Source organism: Chiloscyllium plagiosum, unplaced genomic scaffold (assembly GCF_037043375.1).
Source record: "Chiloscyllium plagiosum isolate Xiang-an unplaced genomic scaffold, Cpla_swu_hap1 HiC_scaffold_8, whole genome shotgun sequence".
Taxonomy (NCBI): domain Eukaryota; kingdom Metazoa; phylum Chordata; class Chondrichthyes; order Orectolobiformes; family Hemiscylliidae; genus Chiloscyllium; species Chiloscyllium plagiosum.
The window spans coordinates 15,294,386-15,319,232 of NW_028270146.1; the positions used below are offsets into that span (position 1 = coordinate 15,294,386).

Consider the following 24,847-nt stretch of genomic DNA (forward strand, 5'->3'; position numbering starts at 1 on the left):
GAGAGAGAGGGGAGGGGGAGAGAGAGAGAGAGAGGGAGGGGGGAGAGAGAGAGAGAGAGAGGGAGGGGGAGAGAGAGAGAGAGAGAGGGAGGGGGAGAGAGGGAGGGGGAGAGAGAGAGAGGGAGGGGAGAGAGAGAGAGGGAGGGGGAGAGAGAGAGAGGGAGGGGGAGAGAGAGAGAGGGAGGGGGAGAGAGAGAGAGGGAGGGGGAGAGAGAGAGAGGGAGGGGGAGAGAGAGAGAGGGAGGGGAGAGAGAGAGAGGGAGGGGGAGAGAGAGAGAGGGAGGGGGAGGGGGGAGAGAGGGAGGGGGAGGGAGAGAGAGAGGGGAGAGGGAGGGGGAGAGAGAGGGAGGGGGAGAGAGAGGGAGGGGAGAGGGAGAGGGAGGGAGGGGGAGGGGGAGAGGGGGAGGGAGGGGGAGAGGGGGAGGGAGGGAGGGAGGGGGAGAGAGGGGGGGAGGGAGAGAGGGGGGGAGGGAGAGAGGGGGGGAGGGAGAGAGGGAGGGGGGGAGAGAGGGAGGGAGAGGGGGGGAGGGAGAGGGAGAGGGGGAGAGGGAGGGAGAGAGGGGGAGAGGGAGGGAGAGAGGGAGGGGGGGAGGGAGGGAGAGGGGGGGAGGGAGAGGGAGAGGGGGAGAGGGAGGGAGAGAGGGGGAGAGGGAGGGAGAGAGGAGGGGGGGAGGGAGGGGGGGAGGGGGAGAGGGAGGGGAGAGGGAGGAGAGGGAGGGGGAGAGGGAGGGGGGGAGGGTGGGGGGGAGGGAGGGGGAGAGGGGGAGAGGGGGAGAGAGGGGGAGAGGGGGGGGGAGAGAGTTAGAGGGGAGGGAGAGGAGTGGGAGAGGGAGAGGGAGAGGAGGGGAGAGAGGGAGAGGGAGAGGGAGGGGAGAGAGAGAGAGGGAGGGAGAGGGAGGGGGAGAGAGAGAGAGGGAGGGAGAGGGAGGGAGAGGGAGGAGGGAGGAGGGAGGGAGAGGGAGGGAGGGAGAGGGAGGGAGGGAGAGGGAGGGAGGGAGGAGGGAGGGAGGGGAGGGAGGGAGGAGGGAGGGAGAGAAGGGGAGAGGGTGAGGGAGAGGGAGAGGGAGAGGGAGAGGGAGGGAGAGGGGAGAGGGAGAGGAGAGGAGAGGGAGAGGGAGGAGGAGAGGGAGAGAGGGGAGAGAGAGGAGGGAGAGGGAGAGGGAGAGGGAGGAGGAGAGGGAGGGAGAGGGAGAGGGAGGGGGAGAGAGGGAGGGGGAGAGAGGAGGGAAGAGGGGGAGGGGAGGGAGAGGGAGAGGGGAGAGAGGGAGAGGGAGAGAGAGGGAGAGGGAGGGGAGAGGGAGAGAGAGAGGGGAGAGGAGGAGAGGGGGAGGGGAGAGGGAGGGAGGGAGAGGGAGAGGGGAGAGAGAGGGTGAGGGAGAGGGAGGGAGAGGGAGGAGGGGGAGAGAGGGGGAGAGGGAGAGAGGGGGAGAGGGGGAGGAGGGAGAGGGAGAGAGGGAGGGAGAGGGGGGAGAGAGGAGGGAGGGGAGAGGGAGGGAGGTGGAGGGAGAGGGAGGGAGGGGGGGAGAGGAGAGGCTAGAGGGAGGGGAGAGGGAGAGAAGGAGAGGGGGGAGAGAGGGGGAAGAGAGGGGGAGGGAGAGAGGGAGGGAGAGCTTCTGAGTGGCTTTAGTAACCTAACTTGTGCAGCTCAGACTACTAAACTGGCTGGCTTCACAAGACGTGGGTTCACATCCCCCTTCAGGACCTGAGCAGCCCTCCTTTGGAAGAGAAAGCTGAGAGGGGATTGTGATAGAGCATTTAGAGTGTAGAGATAAGAGTTTCAAACTATAAAAGGAGATTGGACTGACAGTGACAAAAAAAACAGAAATTGTTTGAGAAACTCAGTAGGATTGGCAGCAATTGTGGAAGGAGGTACGGAGTCACCTTTTCAGGTTGAGAAGAAAGATCACTAGATTAATTCTAGTGATCTATACATTACATTAATATATTATATCAATACATTAATTCTGTTTCTATCTCTGCAGATGTTACCAGACCTGCTGAGTTTTTCCAGCAATCTCTGTTTTTTTGTTCCAGATTTCCAGCATCTATAGTTCTTTGTTTCATTTTTGGACAGATGGGGGTTGTTTAACCTGGAGCAGAGGAGACATGATTGAAATTTATAAAACCATGGGGGGACATAGACACAAAGGAATGTTTCCCCTTGAAGGAATCAACAACTGGGGTAGAGATATAAAGTAAGAGGCTGAATGTTTAGAGGGGATGTAAGAAAATTGTTTTTCATCAAGAGGGTGGTCTGAGTCTGGCGCTTTCTGTGCGCGAAGGTGATAAGACACAGAGAGGCTGGGAATGTTTTTCCTGGAGGTTGAGGGGTGACCTTATAGAGATTTAAAATACCATGACAGGCACAGATAAGGTGAATAGAAAAGGTCTTTTTCCTAGGGTGGGGGTGTTCAAAACTAGGGGGCATATTTTGAATGTGAGAGGACAATGATTTAAAAAGAGACATGAGGGAAAATTTTTTTTTATACAGTGTGGTTGGTATGTGAAAAGAATTTCTAGAAGAAGTTGTGGATGTGGATACAGTGACAACATTTAAAAAGACATTTGGATAAGTACAAGAATAACATGTTGGAAGCATAAGACCCGAGTGCAGGCAGGTGGGGCTACTTTAGTTTGGGATTATAGTTGGCATGAACTGGTTGGACTAAAGAGTCTGTTTCCATGTTGGAGAGACTGTTAGGTCTGAAGGTTGATAAGTTCCCGGGGCCTGATGGTCGACATCCCAGGGTACTGAAGGTGGTGGCTCGAGAAATCGTGGATGCGTTGGTGATTATTTTCCAGAGTTCAATAGATTCAGGATCAGTTCCTGCGGATTGGTGGGTGGCTAATGTTGTACCACTTTTTAAGAAAGGTGCGAGAGAGAAAGCAGGAAATTATAGACCAGTTAGTCTGACCTCAGTGGTGGGAAAGATGCTGGAGTCTATTATATAGGATGAAATTACGACACATCTGGATAGTAGTAACAGGATAGGTCAGAGTCAGCATGGATTTATGAAAGGGGAAATCATGCTTGACTAATCTTCTGGAATTTTTTGAGGTTGTAACTCTGAAGATGGACGAGGGAGATCCAGTAGATGTAGTGTACCTGGAATTTCAGAAAGCTTTTGATAAAGTCCCACACAGGAGGTTAGTGAGCAAAATTAGGGAGCATAGTATTGGGGGCAAAGTACTAACTTGGATTGAAAGTTGGATGGCTGACAGGAAACAAAGAGTAGTGATAAATGGCTCCATTTCGAAATGGCAGGCAGTGACAAGTGGGGTACCGCAGGGATCAGTGCTGGGACTGCAGCTTTTTACAATATATATTAATGATATAGAAGATGGTGTTAGTAATAACATTAGCAAATTTGCTGATGATACTAAGCTGGGTGGCAGGGTGAAATGTGAGGAGGATGTTAGGAGATGACAGGGTGACCTGGACAGGTTAGGTGAGTGGTCAGATGCATGGCAAATGCAGTTTAATGTGGATAAATGTATGGTTATCCACTTTGGTGGCAAGAACAGGAAGGCAGATTACTACCTAAATGGAATCAATTTAGGTAAAGGGGTAGTAAAAGAGATCTGGGTGTTCTTGTACACCAGTCAATGAAGGTAAGCATGCAGGTACAGCAGGTAGTGAAGAAGGCTAATAGCATGCTGGTCTTCATAACAAAAGGGATTGACTATAAAAGCAAAGAGGTTCTTCTGCAGCTGTACAGGGCCCTGGTGAGACCACACACCTGGAGTATCGTGTGCAGTTCTGGTCTCCAAATTTGAGGAAAGACATTCTGGCTATTGAGGGAGTGCAGCGTAGGTTCACAAGGTCAATTCCTGAAATGGTGGGACTACCTTATACTGAAAGACTGGAGCGACTGGGCTTGTATACCCTTGGGTTTAGAAGACTGAGAGGGGATCTAATTGAGACATATAAGATTATTAAAGGATTGGACGTTCTGGAGGCAGGAAACATGTTTCTGCTGATGGGTGAGTGCCGAACCAGAGGACACAGGTTAAAAATACGGGGTAGACCATTTAGGACAGAGATGAGGAGAAACCTCTTCACCCAGAGAGTGGTGGCTGTGTGGAATGCTCTGCCCCAGGGGGCAGTGAATGCCCAGTCTCTGGATTCATTTAAGAAAGAGTTGAATAGAGCTCTCAAGGATAGTGGAATCAAGGGTTATGGAGATAAGGCAGGAACAGGATACTGATTAAGGATGATCGGCCATGATCATATTGAATGATGGTGCAGGCTTGAAGCGCAGAATGGCCTACTGCTGCACCTATTGTTTGAAAGACTCTATGATAAATATAGAACTTCAAACTCACGCGGATTGTTTGGTGGAATGGGTTGACAAGTGGCTTCAAGGTCGTGAAATGTGAAGTGATTCATTTTGTTAGAACAAAATTTGTATATGGATTGATAGCATTAAAAAGAGGCTACAATTGTAAATGGTGCACCGTAGCAAATGGACTGTTTTTCTTAGAGCAGAGATGGCTGCAAGATGATTTGATAGAACTATTCAAAATCACGAGGGTTCCAGACAGTATAGGTGAGGAGAAACTGTCCAATTTGTGGAAGGATTAATGGATATAAATTTAATGTAATGAGCAAATGAGGCAGTGATAACTTCAGGAAAAACCTTTTCACACAGCAAGTGGTTAGGGTCTAGAATACACTGTTTAAGAGAATAATGAAGGCAGATTTGTTTTACATGATCAAAAAGGAATTTGATTGTTGTCTAAAAAGAAGAATCTGCAAGACTATTGAGAGACAGCAGAACAATGAAACTGCTTCTGCACTTTATTTATTAATTCACAGAATCATTAATTGCCACCAATCTGGGGGCAGGAGGTGGAGAGGAGAGAGAGAATGAGACAGACAGAATGTCACTGGATAAGTAATCCAGTGGCCCAAACTAATGCTCTGGAGTTGAAGAGTGTGGTGCTGGAAAAGAACAGCTGGTCAGACAGCATCTGAGGATTCCTGATGAAGGGCTTATGCTCGAAGCGTTGATTCTCCTGCTCCTTGGATGTTGCCTGACCGGCTGCGCTTTTCCAGCACCACATTTCTCAACTCTGATCTCCAGCATCTACAGTCCTCACTTTCTCGTAATGCTCTGGAGTCACAGGTTCAAATCCCAATTTGGCAGCTGGTGAAATTTAATTAGGGATTTGAAAGCTAGTCTCAGTTTCATGGTCATCAATCATAGTATTATTGATTGATATCTACTATCTTGCCTTATCTGGCCTACATGTGACTCCAAACCTACTCTAATGTGGTTGAAGAAGGGCTTATGCCCGAAACATCGATTCTCCTGTTCCCAGGATGCTGCCTGACCTGCTGCGCTTCTCCAGCAACACATTTTCAGCTCTGATCTCCAGGATCTGCAGACCTCACTTTCTCCTCATAGATACCTACAAGCCAGGCTTGAGCTAAGGTTCTAAAACCTTTAGCAGAGATGCAGCGCCAGCTCTTACCCCGAAGAGCTCTCTCAGACTACTCCCCTTATTCTTGCAAACAAGTTGTCTTTATACAGAAATTAGTGTTGAAATTATAAAAATGACAAATGTCAGATAAGCAACAATAAAATAGCAAAAGTTTGCAGAGGAAGAGAAACTCATTGATAGGTCTGTGTATACCTGCCTAACTAAGCTACATGCACGTCAAAATGGGAAACCTTGATCCAGCCAGGCCCCAACTGGCTGATTGTTTTGGCTAGAGAACCTTCCCTTTTAACAGTACATCAATACGATGGACTAGAATAAACTATGTGGAAAGGTCATGAGGTAACCTCGTTTAGCTAACATGGCCAGTATCATTGTCCTATGTAATGGCTCTTTCTTTTAAAATCATCTTAGATTCCCAGAATGTAAATTACATTTATAACCTTCCTGGATCTCGAGCTCCAGGGAACAGTGTACAAGCATTCATGACAAGCCAGTGTTCACCCATATCAGACCATAAAGGGTTAATCTTTCCACCGGCTTACATCCTCTCTTTCTGTCTCTCCCTCTATGTCCCTTAAACCCTTCAGTCAGTGAATGTAATTTACAGAAGAATGTTTTCTCTCACTCAGACATGAATATCTTCCAACTTTCAGCCTTTGTTTTTTCCTAGCTGAAAAATGTGTTGCTGGAAAAGCGCAGCAGGTTAGGCAGCATCCAAGGAGCAGGAGAATTGATGTTTCGGGCATAAGCCCTTCCAGCAACACACTCTTCCTAGCCTCTAAGGGTAATGAGACATTCACAGATCAGATTCCCTACAGGATGGAAACAGGCCCTTTGGCCCAACAAGTCCACACTGACACTCTGAAGAGTAACCTACCCATTCCCCTACCCCTCACACTATGGGCAAGTTAGCATGGCCAATTCGCCTGACCTGCACATCTTTGGATTGTGGGAGGAAACCGGAGCACCTGGAGGAAACCCACGCGACACTGGGAGAATGTGCAAACTCAACACAGACAGTTGGGAGGTGGGAATCGAACCCGGGTCTCTGGCGCTGTGAGACAGCAGTGCTAACCACTGAGCCACCGTGCCGCCATCCTAGATGCAGCCAAGCTGAGGGAGTTGAGCTTCATAAATTCAAATCTGATCAGTGTGGTATACATGAAAATGTGTCAAGATTGTTCTATTACATGCATATTTCACTCAGCTTATTAAATTACCAGTTATTTTCCTATTGAGTATGAATTTTGTTCAGAATCTTTGGTATAAACCAGCAATTTAGTTACCTGAAACCCTGCTGTGAAATATGCATGCCTCTAGCCTCCGGCATGAGAAAGAAGTACTTCCACACATTCTACAGGTGAACAAATGTTATGTATAATGTATAACGCCACCTTCTTTACACTGATCCATTGACACTAAAGACAGTTGTCCCCAGTTCTTCTGAACAAGCACTTTCCCGCATTCTCTGCAGCAAATACGTCACATAGAGTCATAGAGATGTACAGCATGGAAACAGACCCTTTGGTCCAACCTGTCCATGCCAACCAGATATCCCAACCCAATCTAGTCCTACCTGCCAGCACCTGGCCCATATCCCTCCAAACCCTTCCTATTCATGTACCCATCCAAATGCCTCTTAAATGTTGCAATTGTACCAGCCTCCACCACATCCTTTGGCAGCTCATTCCATACACGTACCACCCTCTGGGTGAAAAAATTGCCCCTTAGGTCTCTTTTATATCTTTCCCCTCTCACCCTAAACCTATGCCCTCTAGTTCTGGACTCCCTGACCCCAGGGAAAAGACTTTGCCTATTTATCCTATCCATGCCACTCATAATTTTGTAAACCTCTATAAGGTCACCCCTCAGTCTCCGCTCCAGGGAAAACAGTCCCAGCCTGTTCAGCCTCTCCCTGTCGCTCAGATCCTCCAACCCTGGCACATCTAAGGCTACACGCTTTCTCATTCCTTTCTTTTATCATTTCATGGTAAGAATACAACGTATACAAGTCCAATTAGTCCATTCAGTCCATTTGTATTTTCAACAAGTCGAGTGCCACTTCTGGTGAGTCGTCGTCCGGAGAGCAGAGTCGGAAAGATATCTGATTTCGGCATAAAAGTTCCAACATGGAGGTACAGGAGTGAACAAAAGTTAATTAGCAAGATTCTTCTTTGGCTTAGGTGAAAAGCATTGCACGGTCCACTCCATACATAAGCAGCTGACAATGTATGTTCGTAGGATGAGACCAAGGATTATCAGTGCATCCCGCATGAACCACCCGCACAGTGACTATAGCCAGCAGGTAGACTCCATCCACATGAGGTAAAAACAATGACTGCAGATGCTGGAAACCAGATTCTGGATTAGTGGTGCTGGAAGAGCACAGCAGTTCAGGCAGCATCCAAGGAGCAGCGAAATCGACGTTTCGGGCAAAAGCCCTTCATGAGACAGTTGCTCTATGCTACTTTCTCCCCACCCCCACCCTCCTCTAGCTTATCTCTCCACCCTTCAGGCTCTCTGGCTTTATTGCTGATGAAGGGCTTTTGCCCGAAACGTCGATTTTCGCTGCTCCCTGGATGCTGCCTGAACTGCTGTGCTCTTCCAGCACCACTAATCCAGAATCCATCCACATGAATCAGACGATGGTGGGGCAGGTATCTTCCCTGCGTCTTGACTCATTTGTTGATGACATTTGTGTCATATACAATGTCTTTAGAGAAGTCATCTATGTAGGTGCAACATTGTGGGCCAATGATAGTTCAAGTGCCTCCTTCTTTAACAAGAAGGAAATCTGGCACTAATTGATTCTGAAGCGTCGTCATTCAGGTTTCCTGTAGTTCTTTGTTCATTAGTTTCAATGCATGGGTGGTTGAGTTGGCTAGTTTCTCGATGTTGTATGTAAGGTCACCGATCTGATCTAGGGTCACCTCAACACCCAAGCCAGGAATAAGGCCTCCCATCAACCTAGACCACCAGGCTTGTTGATGGAAGAAGTCAGCAAGTCTCGTTTTGTTCTTCCTCTAATTTTTGTCCCATAGCAATTCACATATTGGTGGGCTTTCCATTTGTTATCTACCTTAGGGATTTTATAGTGGAGGGTAAAAAGTGGTAAGGTGTGCACTAAAGCACAATGTCCATTCCAGTCTTTGGGTAAATATGGGTTGGTTTTGTTTTTGCATAGCCCATGAAGGCTAAATGGAGTTCCGAGGGTGCACTTCTGTGAGTGAATGACGAGTCCACTCAGAGTGAGGGCTGAATCTTGGAGAGTAGGAGTACGACCAGTGTCTTTTATAACATTTTTACACAGTATTTGCTTCACTTGCCCCATGTTGTGCATATCGAAAGTTCTTTCAATGCACCATTCTACCAGTAGAACAATGTTAACATTGAATCCTGTAGGTTTGTTAGTGCACTTCACACAGTGATACACTTCTTCTACCGAATGGGTTTTGTCATTGCAGGTGAGGGGTTGCATAGGTGGCTGAGTCTTATTCATACATTGTATATCAGAATGATGGAAGAGTGAGCGGCCAATGCATGGATCAGGATGTTTAGCTTGAATAAAGAAACCATTCGCAATGGAAGGGAGATTAGGGTGCATAGTAATTTTCATCTTTCTTCACCTTTCCAGCTTGTCTTGTTAACTACAGTAGTTACTGATTGCAGAAGCCATGTAAAGGTATTTCTGCCAGTAGCGGTAGGTCAGATAGGAGAAGGTTCCGTTGATAAGGTATTGGTTGACAGTCTCAGAGCCAAAGATGCTTTAAGGTTCTGCGATTTCAGTACTATGTGTTCAATACCACAATTTGTATGGTTCATTTTGGGAGGGGAACAGGTAAACATTTCAAACTAACAGTTTTCGGCTGATGGAGTGGATGATGTTATGGGATCGTGACATCTCATGACAACTGGCATAGATGTGTTGTAAGGGTGACACTAATGTTGAAAATGATGTTCGGATGTACAATGTGAATAGCTTAAATGAATTTCAGCTGGAAAGCTACATTCATAGCTTTCAACAGTATTGGTACAAGTTTCATGGTGCTGACAAATCCTATCTTCAGGGGGAGCAGTGGGGAAGATAATACATCAATCGTCATTGGAATATCCGGAAGGACCAATGCCATTCGCACTGTAGCCGTGATTACACTGACATTCTACACCTAAATTGTTGGTTTTGTTTATGCAAGTGGCATCGGAGTGACAAATGGGACACGTTCGTGTTCTCACGCAATGAAGGGTAGTAGTCAGAATCACAATAGGGGTAGTAAAACAGGTAGTGGTGAGCAGAGTGAGTGTTGTTAATTTCTGCTGTTTTGTGGTCATCGGGGTTGTCTTGTCATGAGTGGTAGTAACAATGTCAGTGATAGTGATGGTGGTAGGTGATGATGTGGTCATTGGTGCAGGGGCAAGAATCATTGGGCATCTAATGGTCTCATTTTTTCAGCATGTGGCATCCTCTGAAGTATTGTTTAGCTTGATAAAAGTAATTCCTGTGACATTGTTATACCACCTTAGTCACTTCTCCATTTGATTCATTAGCATTGACACAAATTTGGTTCATGCAATCACGTTGGAGGTTTAGCCCATCGGAGATATTACAGATTGGCAGATTACATCTGGGCTAAACCTCCAACGTGATCAGGGAGTCCTAAGGGCTTTCCATATACTAGTTCAGCCAAGAATCTTGACTTTTTCTGGATCATGGTTCTCATATTAAGAAAGGCAATTGGGAGTACTTGCAGCCAATTAAGGCCCATTTCCTCGACCAACTTGCTTAGCTGGCCTTTTAAAGTACCATTGGCTCTTTCTACAATTCCCATTGCTTGGGGACGGTTGGCAGAATGGAATCTCTGATTCATATTCAGACTCTTACATAGTTTGTTGTTTATCTCTGCACAGAAGTGGGGGCCATTATTGGAAGAGACCGTTATTGGTATTCCAAACCTGGGTATGATTTCCCTTAGTAGAATTTTACAGGTAGGTTTTGCTGTGCAGTCTACGGGGATAAGCTTTAATCCATCTACTAAATACAACAATAATCACTAAGCAATACTTGTAAAAATGGCATCTAGGTAATTCTGTAAAATCTAACTGGATAGTATCAAAAAGTGCACTTGGCAAGGGAGTTTCACCTGATGGACACTTTACTCCTTTCCCGGGATTATGCTTTTGACAAATTAGGCAATTTGCAGCTGCTTGTTTTGTTTTTTCTTGCGGGTGGGGATTCCACCAAGTTTAGAGAATTCTGTCCATCATTCCCTCCTTACCTACATGCGTACACATATGAACATAATCAACTAGAATAGGCAAAAGCGAATCAGGCAGACATGTCTGCCCTACCTGCGTAACCCAAAGCTCAGTATAACTATTTATATAACAATCGTGGTTCATCCATCATGGTTGTTTTTTGTCATCAGAAGCGCCCCCTTATGGGCCTGTATTTGTGCTAGGTTAGGCATGGTCGGGGTATCAGAAGAGGAAAAAGGAGAGTCTTCCTTTGGTTTCCTGTTTGTCATTTGAGTGACCGTATCTCTTTGTTCAAAAGCTGCCTTCTTAGCAGCCGTGTCAGTAGCATGGTTGCCTTTCGTGACATCAGGAGCATCGGAGGAGTGGGTAGAACATTTGATAATTGCCAATTGAGAGGGAAGATGAATAGCGTGGAGCAGGTTAGCAACGTAGGCAGCATTGAGGATAGGGTTTCTGATGAGGTAAGAGAGCCATGCTGTTGTCAGAGTTGACCAAAATCATGGGCACATCCAAAGGCATAGCGGGAGTCAGTTTGGATATTAGCTGACTTCCCTTTAGCAAGTGAGAACAACGGTGAGAACAACAAACTCTGCTTTTTGGGCAGAACAGGGTGGATTGATGGAATAAGCGTGGCCAAATCACCTGACCTGCACATCTTTGGACTGGGAGTAAACCGAAGCACCCGGAGGAAACCATGCAGACATGGCTTTTTGTGGCTAGCTGGTGTTCGTGTATCCTGGTGGCTAACTTTCTTCCTGTTTGTCTTATGTAGTGTTTGTGGCAGTCCTTGCATGGAATTTTATAGATGACATTGGTTTTGTCTATGGGTTGTACTGGGTCTTTTAAGTTTGTTAGTTTTTGTTTGAGAGTGTTGGTGGGTTTGTGTGCTACTAGGATTCTGAGGGGTCTTAGTAGTCTGGCTGTCATTTCTGAATCTTCTTTGATGTATGGTAAGGTGGTTAGGGTTTCTGGCTGTGTTTTGTCTGCTTGTCGTGGCTTGTTCTTGAGGAATCTGCGCACTGTATTTTTTGAATATCCGTTCTTCTTGAATATGTCGTATAGGTGGTTCTCCTCTGTTTTTCGAAGTTCGTCTGTGCTGCAGGATACATGAACACCAGCTAGCCACAAAAAGACACGACCCCCTCTCCCTCATAGCCCTACACACGGATGAAGAAAACCACCATTTCGACTGGGACAAAACATCTATCCTGGGACAGGCTAAGCAAAGACATGCCAGAAAATTCCTAGAGACCTGGCACTCCAACCACAACGCCATAAACAAACGCATAGATCTGGATACCATCTATCAACCCCTCAGAAAACGAACAGGAAATGACATCACCACAAACCCCAGGAACCCCATCCAGGAGAAAGATATAAATAGAAAGCAGGAGACAACAGCTTCGCTTCACTTGGAGGTTGCCACTGATGATGTTACCTAGCCAGGTAATGAAACGTCTGGATATCAAACCTACAGCTCAGTGAGCAAACCTACACCCTAAACCTCAACCTGAGCTACAAACCTTCACAAACCTTGGAGTCAGTATGATTGGAAAATTCATCAGGGCTAGCAAGAAGGAGGTCACCGACGTATTGAATTAGGGTAGAGCCTGCAGGAAATTCAAGTGATTCAAGGATAATCCAAGATGGAGGATGGGCAAAACTTCTGGCTGTAAAAAGCTGCTCCTTTTTTTTTTTGAGGTATTTTAGGAGTTGAAGGTGATTTCCTTGAATTCCAGGAGCAGCAATTACCGTTTTATATGCTGTTGCATTGTTTTGGAACTTTGGAGAAAAATGAAGTCAAAACAACAGCACTTTTAAAAGGGAGAGAAACAGAAAAAGGCAGCACATGATAGAGAGAGAGAGAGAACCTTTGCTGTTTGAATTCATGTATTGTTGGACATCGGAGTGCCTCAGGGAAAATTAACAAACAGTGAAATTCACAATAATCTTGGAAGAAGCTGTTTTTGAGAGATCACAGCACAGACACCGATAAGTGAATATTTTAAAGTGTGTCCTTACAGAAAGTCTGCAGTAGTGAGTATCGTGGGTTCTTTCTTGAGTATATCTTTTATTGAGATATGTCTCTTGATTAAACTTAAACATATAAGCTGTCAGTATTAAGTTAGCTTGGGGCAGTGTTTTGAAGAGGAATAAGACAGTGCTATTTTCTGGGTCTGTAGATTGGAAGAAGCAAAAATGGCCTTTAGTAGAGTGATATGCCCTTGTTGGACGAGGGAGTTCAGGGAGAGTTTACATGTTACTAAGGATTATATCTGCAATGAGTGCCGCTGATTCCTGAAGAAGGGCCTGTGCCCGAAACGTCGAATCTCCTGTTCCCTGGATGCTGCCTGACCTGCTGTGCTGTTCCAGCAATAAAGTTTCAACCGCTGATTGTGAACCCTGTTAGATCAAATGGATTGGTTGGAGTGACAGGGGCAATGAGGAATTTACAAGAGCAAGGGGGTGTGATGGATGGCAGTTATAGGAAGGGAGAAAGGTTGCAGATACAGTCACTGAGATAGGTTAACTCCAGGAAAGGTAAAAGAGGTAGGCAGGTAGTGCAGGAGTCTTCTGTGGCTATCCCCATTTAAAATAAGTATATTGTTTTGGAAAATGTAGGGTGTGATGGATTTTCAGGGGAATGTAGCAAGAACAGCCAAGTTTCTGGTATTGCGATTGGCTATAATGCAATGAGGGGTATGTCATGTTCCGAGAGGTCAATTGTGTTAGGGGATTCTCTAGTCTGAGGTACAGACAGATGTTTCTGTGGCCAGCAGCGAAAAATCAAAATGGTGTTTTGCCTCCCTGGTGCCAGGATCAATGATGTCTCAGAGAGGGAGAGGGACTAGCAGGAGGTCATCATACACATTGGAACCAATGACATAGGAAGGCAAAAGAATGAGATTCTGAAGGAAGAATATAGAGAGTTAGGCAGGAATTTAAAAAGGAGATCCTCGAGAGTATAATATCTGAATTACTTCTGATGCTGGGAGCTAGTGAGGGTAGGGATACGAGGATAGAGCAGATAAATGCATGGCTGAGGAGCTCGTGTTTGGGAGAAGGATTTACATTTTTGGATCATTGGAATCTCTTTGGGGTAGAAGTGACCTGTACAAGAAGGACAGATTGCACCTGAATTGGAAGGGGACTAATATACTGACAGGGAGACTTGCTCGAGTTGCTCAGGAGGATTTAAACTATTTAGGTAGGGGTGGGGGGGGTGGAGGTGGGACACAGTGAAATAGTGAGGAAAGAGATCAATCTGAGACTGGTACAGTTGAGACAAAAAAAAGAGTCAAACAGTCAGGGCAGGCAGGGACAAAGCAGAGAACAAAGTAGGACTGATAAATTAAACTGTATTTATTTCAATGCAAGCAGGGAAGGCAGATGAACTCAGGTCATGGTTAGGAGCATGGGACTGGGATATCATAGCAATTACAGAAATATGGCTCAGGGATGGGCAGGACTGGCAGCTTATTGTTCCAGGATACAAATGCTACAGGAAGGACAGAAAGGGAGGCTGGAGAGGAGGGGGAGTGGCATTTTTGATAAAGGATAGCACTACAGCTATATTCAGGGAAGATGTTCTCAGAAATACATCCAGAGAAGTTATTTGGGTTGAACTGAGAAATAAGAAAAGGATGATCACCTTATTGGGATTGTATTATAGACACTCTAATAGAGGGAAATTGAGAAACAGATTTGTAAGGAAATCTGTTATTTATAAGATAAATAGGGTGGTTATGGTGGGGATTTTAACTTTCCAAACATAGACTGGGATTGCCACAGTGTAAAGGGTTTAGATGGAGAAGAATTTGTTAAGTGTGTACGAGAAAATTTTCTGATTCAGTATGTGGATGTATCTACTGGAGAAGGTACAAAACTTGACCTACTCTTGAGAAATAAGGCAGGGCAGGTGACTGAGGTGTCAGTGGGGGACACTTTGGGGCCAGCGATCATAATTCTATTCGTTTTAAAATAGTGATGGAAAAGGATAGACCAGATCTAAAAGTTGAAGTTCTAAATTGGAAGAAGGCTATTTTCGATGGTATTAGGTAAGAACTTTCAAAAGCTGATTGGGGACCGATGTTCGCAGGTAAGGGGACTGCTGGAAAATGGGAAGCCTTTAGAATTGAGATAATGAGAGTCCTGAGACAGTATATTCATGTTAGGGTGAAAGGCAAGGCTGGTAGGTGTAGGGAATGCTGGATGACTAAAGTCATTAAGTGTTTGGTTCAGAAAAAGAAGGAAACGTGGGTTCTAATCTCACTCACGTCGCTTTAGTTTAGATTAGATTACTTTACAGTGTGGAAACAGGCCCTTCGGCCCAACAAGTCCACACCGACCCGCCGAAGCGCAACCCACCCATACCCCTACATTTACCCCTTACCTAACACTACGGGCAATTTAGCGTGGCCAATTCACCTGACCTGCACATCTTTGGACTGTGGGAGGAAACCGGAGCACCCGGAGGAAACCCACGCAGACACGGGGAGAACGTGCAAACTCCACATAGTCAGTCGCCTGAGGCAGGAACTGAACCCGGGTCTCTGGCGCAGTGAGGCAGCAGTGCTAACCACTGTGCCACCGTGCCGCCCATAGACAGGTGCTTGAGTTGGTGCTGTCTGCATCCCTTGTTTTGGGGATGCCATGGTGGCTCAGTGGTAAGCACTGCAGCCTCACAGCACCAGGGACCCAGGTTCAATTCCAGCCTCAGTTGACTGTCTGTGTGGAGTTTGCACATTCTCCCAGTGTCTGCACAGGTTTCCTCCCACAGTCCAAAGATGTACAGGTCAGGTGGATTGGCCATGCTAAATTGCCCATAGTGTTAGGTGCATTAGTCAGAGGGAGATGGGTCTTGGTGGGTTGCTTTTCGGAGGGTCGGTGTGGACTGGTTGGGCCAAAAGGCCTGTTTCCACACTGTAGGGAATCTAATCTAATCTATCTAATATATCAGATATAGACAAGATAGATCAAATGAATCCTTAGAGTATAAAGGTAGTAGGAGTATACTTAAGAGGGAAAACAGGAGGGCAAAAAGAGGGCATGAGATAGCTTTGACAAATAGAATTAAGGAGAAACCAAAGGGATTTTACAAATGATTAGGACAAAAAGGGTAACGAGGGAGAGAATAGGGCCCCTCAAAGATTAGCAAGGTGGCCTTTGTGTGGAACCGCAGGAGATGGGGGAGATACTAAACGAGTATTTTGCATCAGTGTTTACTGTGGAGAAGGACATGGAAGGTATAGAATTTAGGGAAATAGATGGTGACATCTTGAAAAATGTCCATGTTACAGAGGAGGAAGTGCTGGAAGTCTTGAAATGCATAAAAGTGGATATATCCCAGGACCTGATCAGGTGTACCCTAGAACTCTGTGGGAAGCTAGGGAAGTGATTGCTGGGCCTCTTGCTGAGATATTTGTATCATCGATAGTCACAGGTGAGGTGCTGGAAGACTGGAGATTGGCTAACGTGGTGCCACTATTTAAGAAAGGTGGTAAGGACAAGCCAGGGAACTATAGACCAGTGAGCCTGACGTCAATGGTGGGCAAGTTGTTGGAGGGAATCCTGAGGGACAGGATGTACATGTATTTGGAAAGGCAAGGACTGATTAGGGAAAGTCACCATGGCTTCGTGTGTGGGAAATCATGCCTCACAAACTTGATTGATTTTGTGGAGCAATAACAAACGGGATCGAAGAGGGCAGAGTGGTGGACATGATCCATATGGACTTCAGTAAGGCGTTTGACAAGGATCCCCATGGGAGACTGGTTAGCAAGGTTAGATCTCATGGAATACAAGGAGAACTAGCCATTTGGATACAGAACTGGCTCAAAGGTAGAAGACAGAGGAGATCTCTAGTGAGTAGAGGGATACATAACCTATCAGTAACATCAAAGCGAAAAGAGAGCAAGATACAATTTTTCCACACCATTGTGAGAGGTACAGCGTATGCGAAACAATTAGAGGAGCCATCAAATCCTTGTAGGGCTTCAACATCGCCTGAGATCTGAAAGTCAAAGGCATTTACAAGATTAGTGGGAAGCGATGACACAGTGGCTTTCCTGTCAACCATGAATTCATGATCATTAACATTAAGGGTCAGCATAGGTTCATCCTCAGGGCTAGTGGTAACCATGGGAAGATTCAAGGGAGGATGGTGACCTACATCAGGGAGTCCGGTTCGGAAATGGTTCTGTGCAGTGAAAGGGGCAAACTGCTGAGGTCCCGGGGTGGGGGTGGAATCGGAAGATCGCTGACTTCTTCCATTCTGGTGATCAACAGGGGGCTGCCTTGGGAAAGGGCAGTTCTTGGACCAATGTCCTGGCTGATTACAGATGAAGCAAATGTCTGCTTATTTGGGGGCTCTTGGGGGTGGAAGAGGTGGGGAGGAATAGTAAGAGTATGTATAGCGACTAAGGGACATTATCGACTGTTGGGGAGGGTACATAGGAGGACCTCAAGGTCCATAGGAATGCTGTGGCTATATGGTACCAGCCCTATTGTCTTGCCATACTGGGTGACAGTATGAGGGTTCCATTCGATAGCCTCGCTGGCCTTGTGGTTGGGAAGGTCTGTTTGGAGTTCTGGTTTTGGGTCTAGCTCCTGCAGTTTGGGTAAATTTGATCTTGACCTTGATTGTTGAGGCCTTATTGTCGGGGTCCTTTAGTTCCCAGAAGTAACATCCTTCTCAGCGGAATTGTTCAACATCGGCACCTTGACAGTGCCTATTATAGGTTTTAATAGCTTTCTGTACTTGTCAGGAAGGACAGTCAGACAAAAGCATTAAATTGGGGCGATTATCCTTGTGGGTACTGACCGTCACCAGAGTAAGCACCATAGCAGTCCTTAAAGCAGACGAGGAAATGCTCAGCTACTTTGCTTGAGGGAGGTTTACATGTTGATTGCATGGCGCACTGCTTAACAGAGGGAGGTAATAATCCAATCTGGTTGATTAAGTTCACCTGGGTGCATAAGCACGAGTTGGGTATGATTATTACATTGTCAAAGTTCTAAGAACTTAGTCCATTTTTCAGGGGAAAGAGTGCATTCTATGTGATTAAGTAAGTCTTGGAGGCCGCATTATAAATGGTCCTAGTCCTATTAATATAATTAATGAATCCTTCGAGATTCTTTCCATAATCTGGAGCCTTATTGATGATGCTAAAGAGTTCATGAGGCTTCCAAGGTTGATAAAGGTTAACAAATGGATTTTGTCCCTGATTCTAGGCAAGTGGGTTAGGGACTCTTCTGGTTGGGAAATTTACCTTGACCATTTCATATCAGGGTGAGTGTGAGGCCTAACATTAAGGTCCCTAAACTTTGATTGTAATTCATCAATGTCTGCAGGATAATGGGCTGAGAAGTAGCAAATGGAGTTTAATTCAGATAAATGTGAGGTGCTGCATTTTGGGAAAGCAAATCCTAACAGGACTTTACACTTAATGGTAAGGTCCTAGGGAGTGTTGCTGAACAAGGAGACCTTGGAGTGCAGGTTCATAGCTCCTTGAAAGTGGAGTCACAGGTAGATAAGTTAGTGAAGTATGCTTTCCTTTATTGATCAGAGTATTGAGTACAGGAGTTGAGAGGTCATGTTGCGGCTGTACAGGACATTGGTTAGGCCACTGTTGGAATATTGCATGCAATTCTGGTCTCCTTCCTATTGGCAAGATGTTATGAACCTTGAACGGGTTCAGAAAAGATCTACAAGGATATTGCCAGGGTTGGAGGATTTGAGCTATAAGGAGAGGCTGAACAGGCTGGGGCTGTTTTCCCTGGAGCGTTGGAGGCTGAGGGGTGACTTTATAGAGGTTTACAAAACTATGAGGGGCATGGATAGGATTATTGGCAAAGTCTTTTCCCTGGGGTGGGGGAGTCCAGAGCTAGAGGGCATAGGTTTCGGGTGAGAGGGGAAAGATATAAAAAAGACCTAAGGAGCAACTTTTTCAAGCAGAGGGTGGTACGTGTGTGGAATGAGCTGCCAGAGGAAGTGATGCCTGGTACAATTGCAATATTTAAAAGGCATTTGGATGGGTATAAGAATAGGAAGGGTTTGGAGGGAGATGGGCCGGATGTTGGCCCATCTCCTTCCAAACCAATCTAGGTGGCACTAGATTGGGTTGGGATATCTGTTTCAGCATGGACGAGTTGCACCGAAGGGTCTATTTCCATGCCATACATCTCTGTGACTCTATGACTTATTTGTGGTGGGGCAGTGGCATTCCAAGGTCCCTTCGCAGGGTTTTCTTCATGTCTGAATCTGAGTTGATTCCTAGTGTGGATGGCAATGGGATTATGGTAACCATGATCATCCGAATTCTTCTATGCTGGACAGGAGAGGCAACTGAGATGAAAAGGGTGTGGGCCTTGGCATGTTCGTCCTTGGAATAGGAAGGGGGGGGTTAAGGTGCTTTTGTTTCATGTTTGCTTTGGTTGGGGAACCTGAAGAGGGGGGGTGGACAAATTAAAAGGTCTCCTCCTCCGAATCTGATTCAAATTCCTCACTTGCAGGGGAATCATTGTCCTCTAATAATGGGTCTTTGGGATAGGTGGGATATACGGAATTGTCCTTGTTGTCCGTCTGGTCCTGCACGTTGCAGCTACAGTCTGATTGTTATTTATTGGTTTCCTTTTCCTTTGGGGTCCTTGAAATTTCAGATTAGGTTGTAGTTCTCTTCCTTCTTTATGTTTTGCTATTTGTTCTCTTGCGAACTCCAATTCTGTTTCTAAATCATGTGCTTCACATTTGCGTTTTAGTTCTGTCCAATCTAATTCAAATCCTTCCTCAGTTAATGGACTGATACCCCTTTTAATACAGTTTTGTCTCCACGATGATTGCATGGATTTTTCCCATTTTTCTTTAGCAACATTTTTCCACACTGATATGGCTTCTTTCTTTTTATCCCAATTCAATTCAATGTTACGCTATAACATAGACACCTACAAACCAGACTTGAGTTAAGTTTCTAAAACCTTTAGCAGAGTAGCAGCGCCAGCTCTTACCCCAAAGAGCGCTCTCAAACTACTCCCCTTATTGTTGCAAATACGTTATCTCTACACAGAAATTGGTATTAAAATTACAAAAACACCACATGTCCTTAATCAGATAGGCAACAATACAATGGTAAAAGTTTGCAAAGGAAGAGAAACTCATTGACAGGTCTGAATATGCTTGACTAACTAAGCTACACACACACATCAAAGTGGGAACCCATGATCCAGCCAGGCCCCAAATGGCTGATTGCTATGGCTAAATAACCTTCCCTTTAGTCCCTCATTATGAGGTACCGTTAGTCTAAACTATGTGGAAAGCTCATGAGGTAATCTTGCTCAGCTAAGATGTCCAGTATCATTGTCCTACAAAATGACTTTTTCTTTTAAAATCATCTTAGGTTTCCAGAACGCAAATTAAATTCATAACCTTCCCTGATCTCGAGCTCCAGGGAACAACCTACAAACATTCAATTCATGACAAGCCAGTGTGTTCACTTAAATCAGACCATTAATGGTTAATCTTTCCATCAGCTTCCATCGTGTCTCTCTCTCTCTCTCTCTCTCTGTCCCTTGAACCCTTCAGTCAGTGAATGTAATTTACCATTTTCTCTTTCACTCATGCATGAACATCTTCCAACTTTCAGCCTGTAATGGTACTGAGACATTCACGTCCCAGAGCAGTCAAGATGAGGGAGCTGAGCTTCATAAATTCAAATCTGATCAGTGCGGTATACATGAAAATGTATCAGGATTGTTATATTACGTACATATTCCACTCAGCTTATTAAATTACAAGTTATTTTCCTATTGAGTTTGAGTGTTATTAAGAGTCTTTGATAAAAACCAGCAATTTAGTTATTTAACTAAATGTGAAATGTGTGTGCCTCCAGTGTCCAGCGTGAGAAGGAAGTATTACCACACATTCTACAAGTGAACAAATGTTATCACCTTATTTACACTGATCCATTGACACCAAGAGCAGATGTCCCCAACTCTTCTGAACAAGCACGTTGCTGCGTTCTCTGCAACAAATGTGTCACATTTAAGGCTACACGCTTTCTCAGTCGAAGTGCAGAATCAAGAAAGCTAATGGGATACTACCTTTTATTGTGAGAGAAGTTGCATATGAGGATGCTGTAGTTCATTTATACAAGGTATTGTTTTCACAACATTGAATACTGTATGCAAATATGGTCTCTTTGTTTAAGGAAGGATGTCAATGTGTTGGATGCAGTTTAGAAAACTGTAGGTTTACTAGATTGATACTTAGAATGAGTGGTTTGTTTTATGAGGATAGGTTGGACAGGCCAGACTTGTTGTCATTGAAGTTTAGAACTGTGAAGTGTTTTATTTATTCATGGGATGAGGGAGTTGCTGGCTAGGCCAGCATTTATTACTCATCCCAGAGGGCAGTTAAAAGTCAACTAGAATGCTGTAGGTCTGGAGTCACATGTAGTCCAGACTGGGTAATGAAAGCGTGACTTAAGTGAAGTGTATGGTCTTCACAAAGTGGACATGGAAAGGATGTTTCCTCTTGTAAATAAATCCAGAACTAGGGGCACTGGTCTAAAATTAGGGGTTGGCCTTTCAGTGCAATTATGGGATTCTTGACTGCGTCTAAAATGGCCTGGCAAGCCATTTAGTTGCGTCAATTACTACAAAGTCTGAACAAAGAAATGAAATCAAACAGATTACTAAGCATCGACCTAGGCACCAGGAAAGACAATGACAGAAACAGCCTTGTCAACGTTGTAAAGTTCTCCTTACTAACCTCTGGGGCCTAGTATCAAAATTGCGAGATCTTCTCACAGACTAGTCAAGCATTGCTTGACATTGTCTGTTAAGTATGATTCAGTGAGTATGACTATGTCCCAGACACCACCATCACCATTCCTGGATATGCCCTGTCTCTTCAGGGCAGTCTCAGCAGAGGTAGTGGCATAGTGGTATACAGTCAGGAAGTATTGCCCTCTGAGCCCTCAACATTGACTCTGAACCATGAAGTCTCATGGCTTCAGGTGAAGCATGCGCAAGGAAACCTCCTGCTGATTACCACGTACCCAGTCTGACCTTGGCTGATGAATCAGTACTCCTCCATGGTGAACAACACTTGAAGGAAGCATTGAGGGGGCCCACCACCTTGAAGTTTCCCTCTGTTCACAATCCTGGCTTGGAAATATATTATCGTTCCTTCTCTCACTGGATCAAACTCTTGGAATTTCCTCTCGAAGGGTATTGTGCATTAACCAACAGCACATGAACTGCAGTGGTTCAAGAAGCTCACTGCCACCACCACCTCAGGGCAATTAGACACGGGCAATAAATACTAACATATCAGCAATACCTTCTTTCCATGAATGGATTTTAAAAAAAGATTATTTGGCATAGCTGTGTGGATAGGTAAGCTTATAGGAGCAATAATGGTTGAGAATGAAAGGTTGTAAACTTTTAAAATTGTTGGGATTTTTTTCTTATTTTCATGGAATGTGGATTTCACTGATAGCGACAGCACTTATTGTTAATTTGGAATTGACATTGAGAAGGTGGTGCAGTATGAGTTAAACAATAGATTTTGCTGTATCTCAGTACATGTGACAATAATAAATCAAAAGAAAATGTTACTTTTATTCAGGGAGTTCCAAAGTTCTGACCCAGTGACCACGAGGGAACAGTGATATATTTTCAAGTTCAGACTGTATGTGACTTGGAAGTGAATTTAGAAATTGGTGCCATAAAACAAAGTGGTGGAAATACTGAGTAGGTCTGACAATATTTGTGGAAAGAAAAATTGTCGTCTTCTTTCCCTATCCCCGTATCAGTCGAAGCAAAATGCTCAGAGACACAGTAAAAATTTTACCTCCTTCATCTCTGTTCTGGGCCCTGGAGAGAAAGAGACCGATCACCCATGTGCACCAGGACATGAGTTCATAGTCTTCTCTGGAACAGCAGTTTCTCAATGAACTATATAGTCATTTTACAAGAAGGAGCTTCCAGATAAGGAAACATACATATCAATTGGGTGATCGTTACATTCACCAAGTGTCAATAGTAGAGATTAAGCCATCAGGTGTTATACAATGAATGACTGGCTTCACATAATGAATGCTTTTCACCTTGTTAACTGGCTTTACATACTGAATTCTTCTTCATCTCATTAAGTGGCTTTACATAATAAATGTTATTAACCTTGTTAACCCACTATGCTTGCCTCCAATACCTCATTGTTTACTGCAAGTTCTTATCTGATTTGAGTCATGCTTAGCTGAATCTTTGTTTCATAAAACTCAAAACTTAACTCTTTCCCTACCTGCTTATACCTTATACACATTCTCATTCCCTTTTATCATTTCATGATACCCACTGAGATGGCACTACCAGCTTTCATAAGACTCTGACAGCCAGTATTTAAAGCAAGATATTGACACACAGTAAACAATGATTACAACAGCAAAAAATTAGTCCATTACAGTATACAGAATTTGAAGAATCCATGTGGAAAAAATTCACCAGTAAAGTTCTTAAATCCGCAGTCCTTAGTAACCACTCTATCCCCCCCAAGTCGAGTGGAAACGAGCCAGTTCTCCAAGATCTCCTTCAGTAAAGTCCAACCTGAAAACAAAATTCAGTCTGTCCTTCTGCATCACTCCACAGAGAAATCTGAATTCTTGGATAAGGGCAGTTAAAATACTTAACAAAACTGACGAGACTGCCATCCTTCCCGGAGATGCTTCAGATGAAGGATATCAGAGCATTTGAGCATGAAGTGCAGCAGCTGCAGCTCCAGCAGCAGGCTGGGTGAATGCAGCATTCTTTGCTGCTTCTCCCCCTCTGCTGTTAAATGTAACAAAGCCAATTGGCTGCTGTGATGTTAGCTTGATCAGTGAACCTTCATATAATAATAGACAATAGACAATAGGTGCAGGAGTAGGCCATTCAGCCCTTCGAGCCTGCACCGCCATTCAATATGATCATGGCTGATCATCTTTAATCAGTATCCTGTTCCTGCCTTATCTCCATAACCCTTGATTCCACTATCCTTGAGAGCTCTATCCAACTCTTTCTTAAATGAATCCAGAAACTGGGCCTCCACTGCCCTCTGGGGCAGAGCATTCCACACAGCCACCACTCTCTGGGTGAAGAGGTTTCTCCTCATCTCTGTCCTAAATGGTCTACCCCGTACTTTTAAGCTGTGTCCTATGGTTCGGCACTCACCCATCAGCAGAAACTTGTTTCCTGCCTCCAGAACGTCCAATCCTTTAATAATCTTATATGTCTCAATCAGATCCCCTCTCAATCTTCTAAACCCAAGGGTATACAAGCCCAGTCGCTCCAGTCTTTCAGCATAAGGTAGTTCCGCCATTCCAGGAATTGACCTCGTGAACCTACTCTGCACTCCGTCAATAGCCAGAATGTCTTTCCTCAAATTTGGAGACCAGAACTGCACACAATATTCCAGGTGTGTGGTCTCACCAGGGCCCTGTACAGCTGCAGAAGAACCTCTTTGCTTCTATACTCATTCCCTCTTGTTATGAAGACCAGCATGCTATTAGCCTTCTTCACTACCTGCTGTATCTGCATGCTTACCTTTATTGACTGGTGTACAAGAACACCCAGATCTCTTTTACTGCCCCTTTACCTAAATTGATTCCATTTAGGTAGTAATCTGCCTTCCTGTTCTTGCCACCAAAGTGGATAACCATACATTTGTCCACATTAAACTGCATCTGCCATGCATCTGACCACTCACCTAACTTGTCCAGGTCACCCTGTAATCTCCTAACATCCTCCTCACATTTCACCCTGCCACCCAGCTTAGTATCATCAGCAAATTTGCTAATGTTATTACTAATACCATCTTCTATATCATTAATATATATTGTAAAAAGCTGCGGTACCCCACTGGTCACTGCCTGCCATTCCAAAATGGAGCCGTTTATCACTACTCTTTGTTTCCTGTCAGCCAACCAACTTTAAATCCAAGTTAATTCTTTGCCCCCAATACCATGTGCCCTAATTTTGCTCACTAACCTTCTATGTGGGACTTTATCAAAAACTTTCTGAAAGTCCAGGTACACTACATCTACTGGATCTCCCTCTTCCATCTTCAGAGTTACATTCTCAAAAAATTCCAGAAGATTAGTCAAGCATG

At 44.8% G+C, this 24,847-nt stretch overlaps 1 protein-coding gene across 5 annotated transcripts in view; it reads left to right on the forward strand.

Moving 5' to 3' along the window:
• Positions 1 to 24,847, forward strand: part of cep128 (centrosomal protein 128) — a 416,638-nt gene that overhangs the window by 2,473 nt on the left and 389,318 nt on the right. Inside the window, exon 1 of one of the 5 annotated variants that reach the window (XM_087989604.1) lies at positions 20,703 to 20,852. The exons of the other annotated variants lie outside the window; for them this stretch is intronic. The gene's annotated coding sequence lies outside the window, so the exon portion shown is untranslated. Of the gene's footprint in view, positions 1 to 20,702; positions 20,853 to 24,847 lie in introns of those variants that run through there. 5 annotated transcript variants of the gene reach the window in all.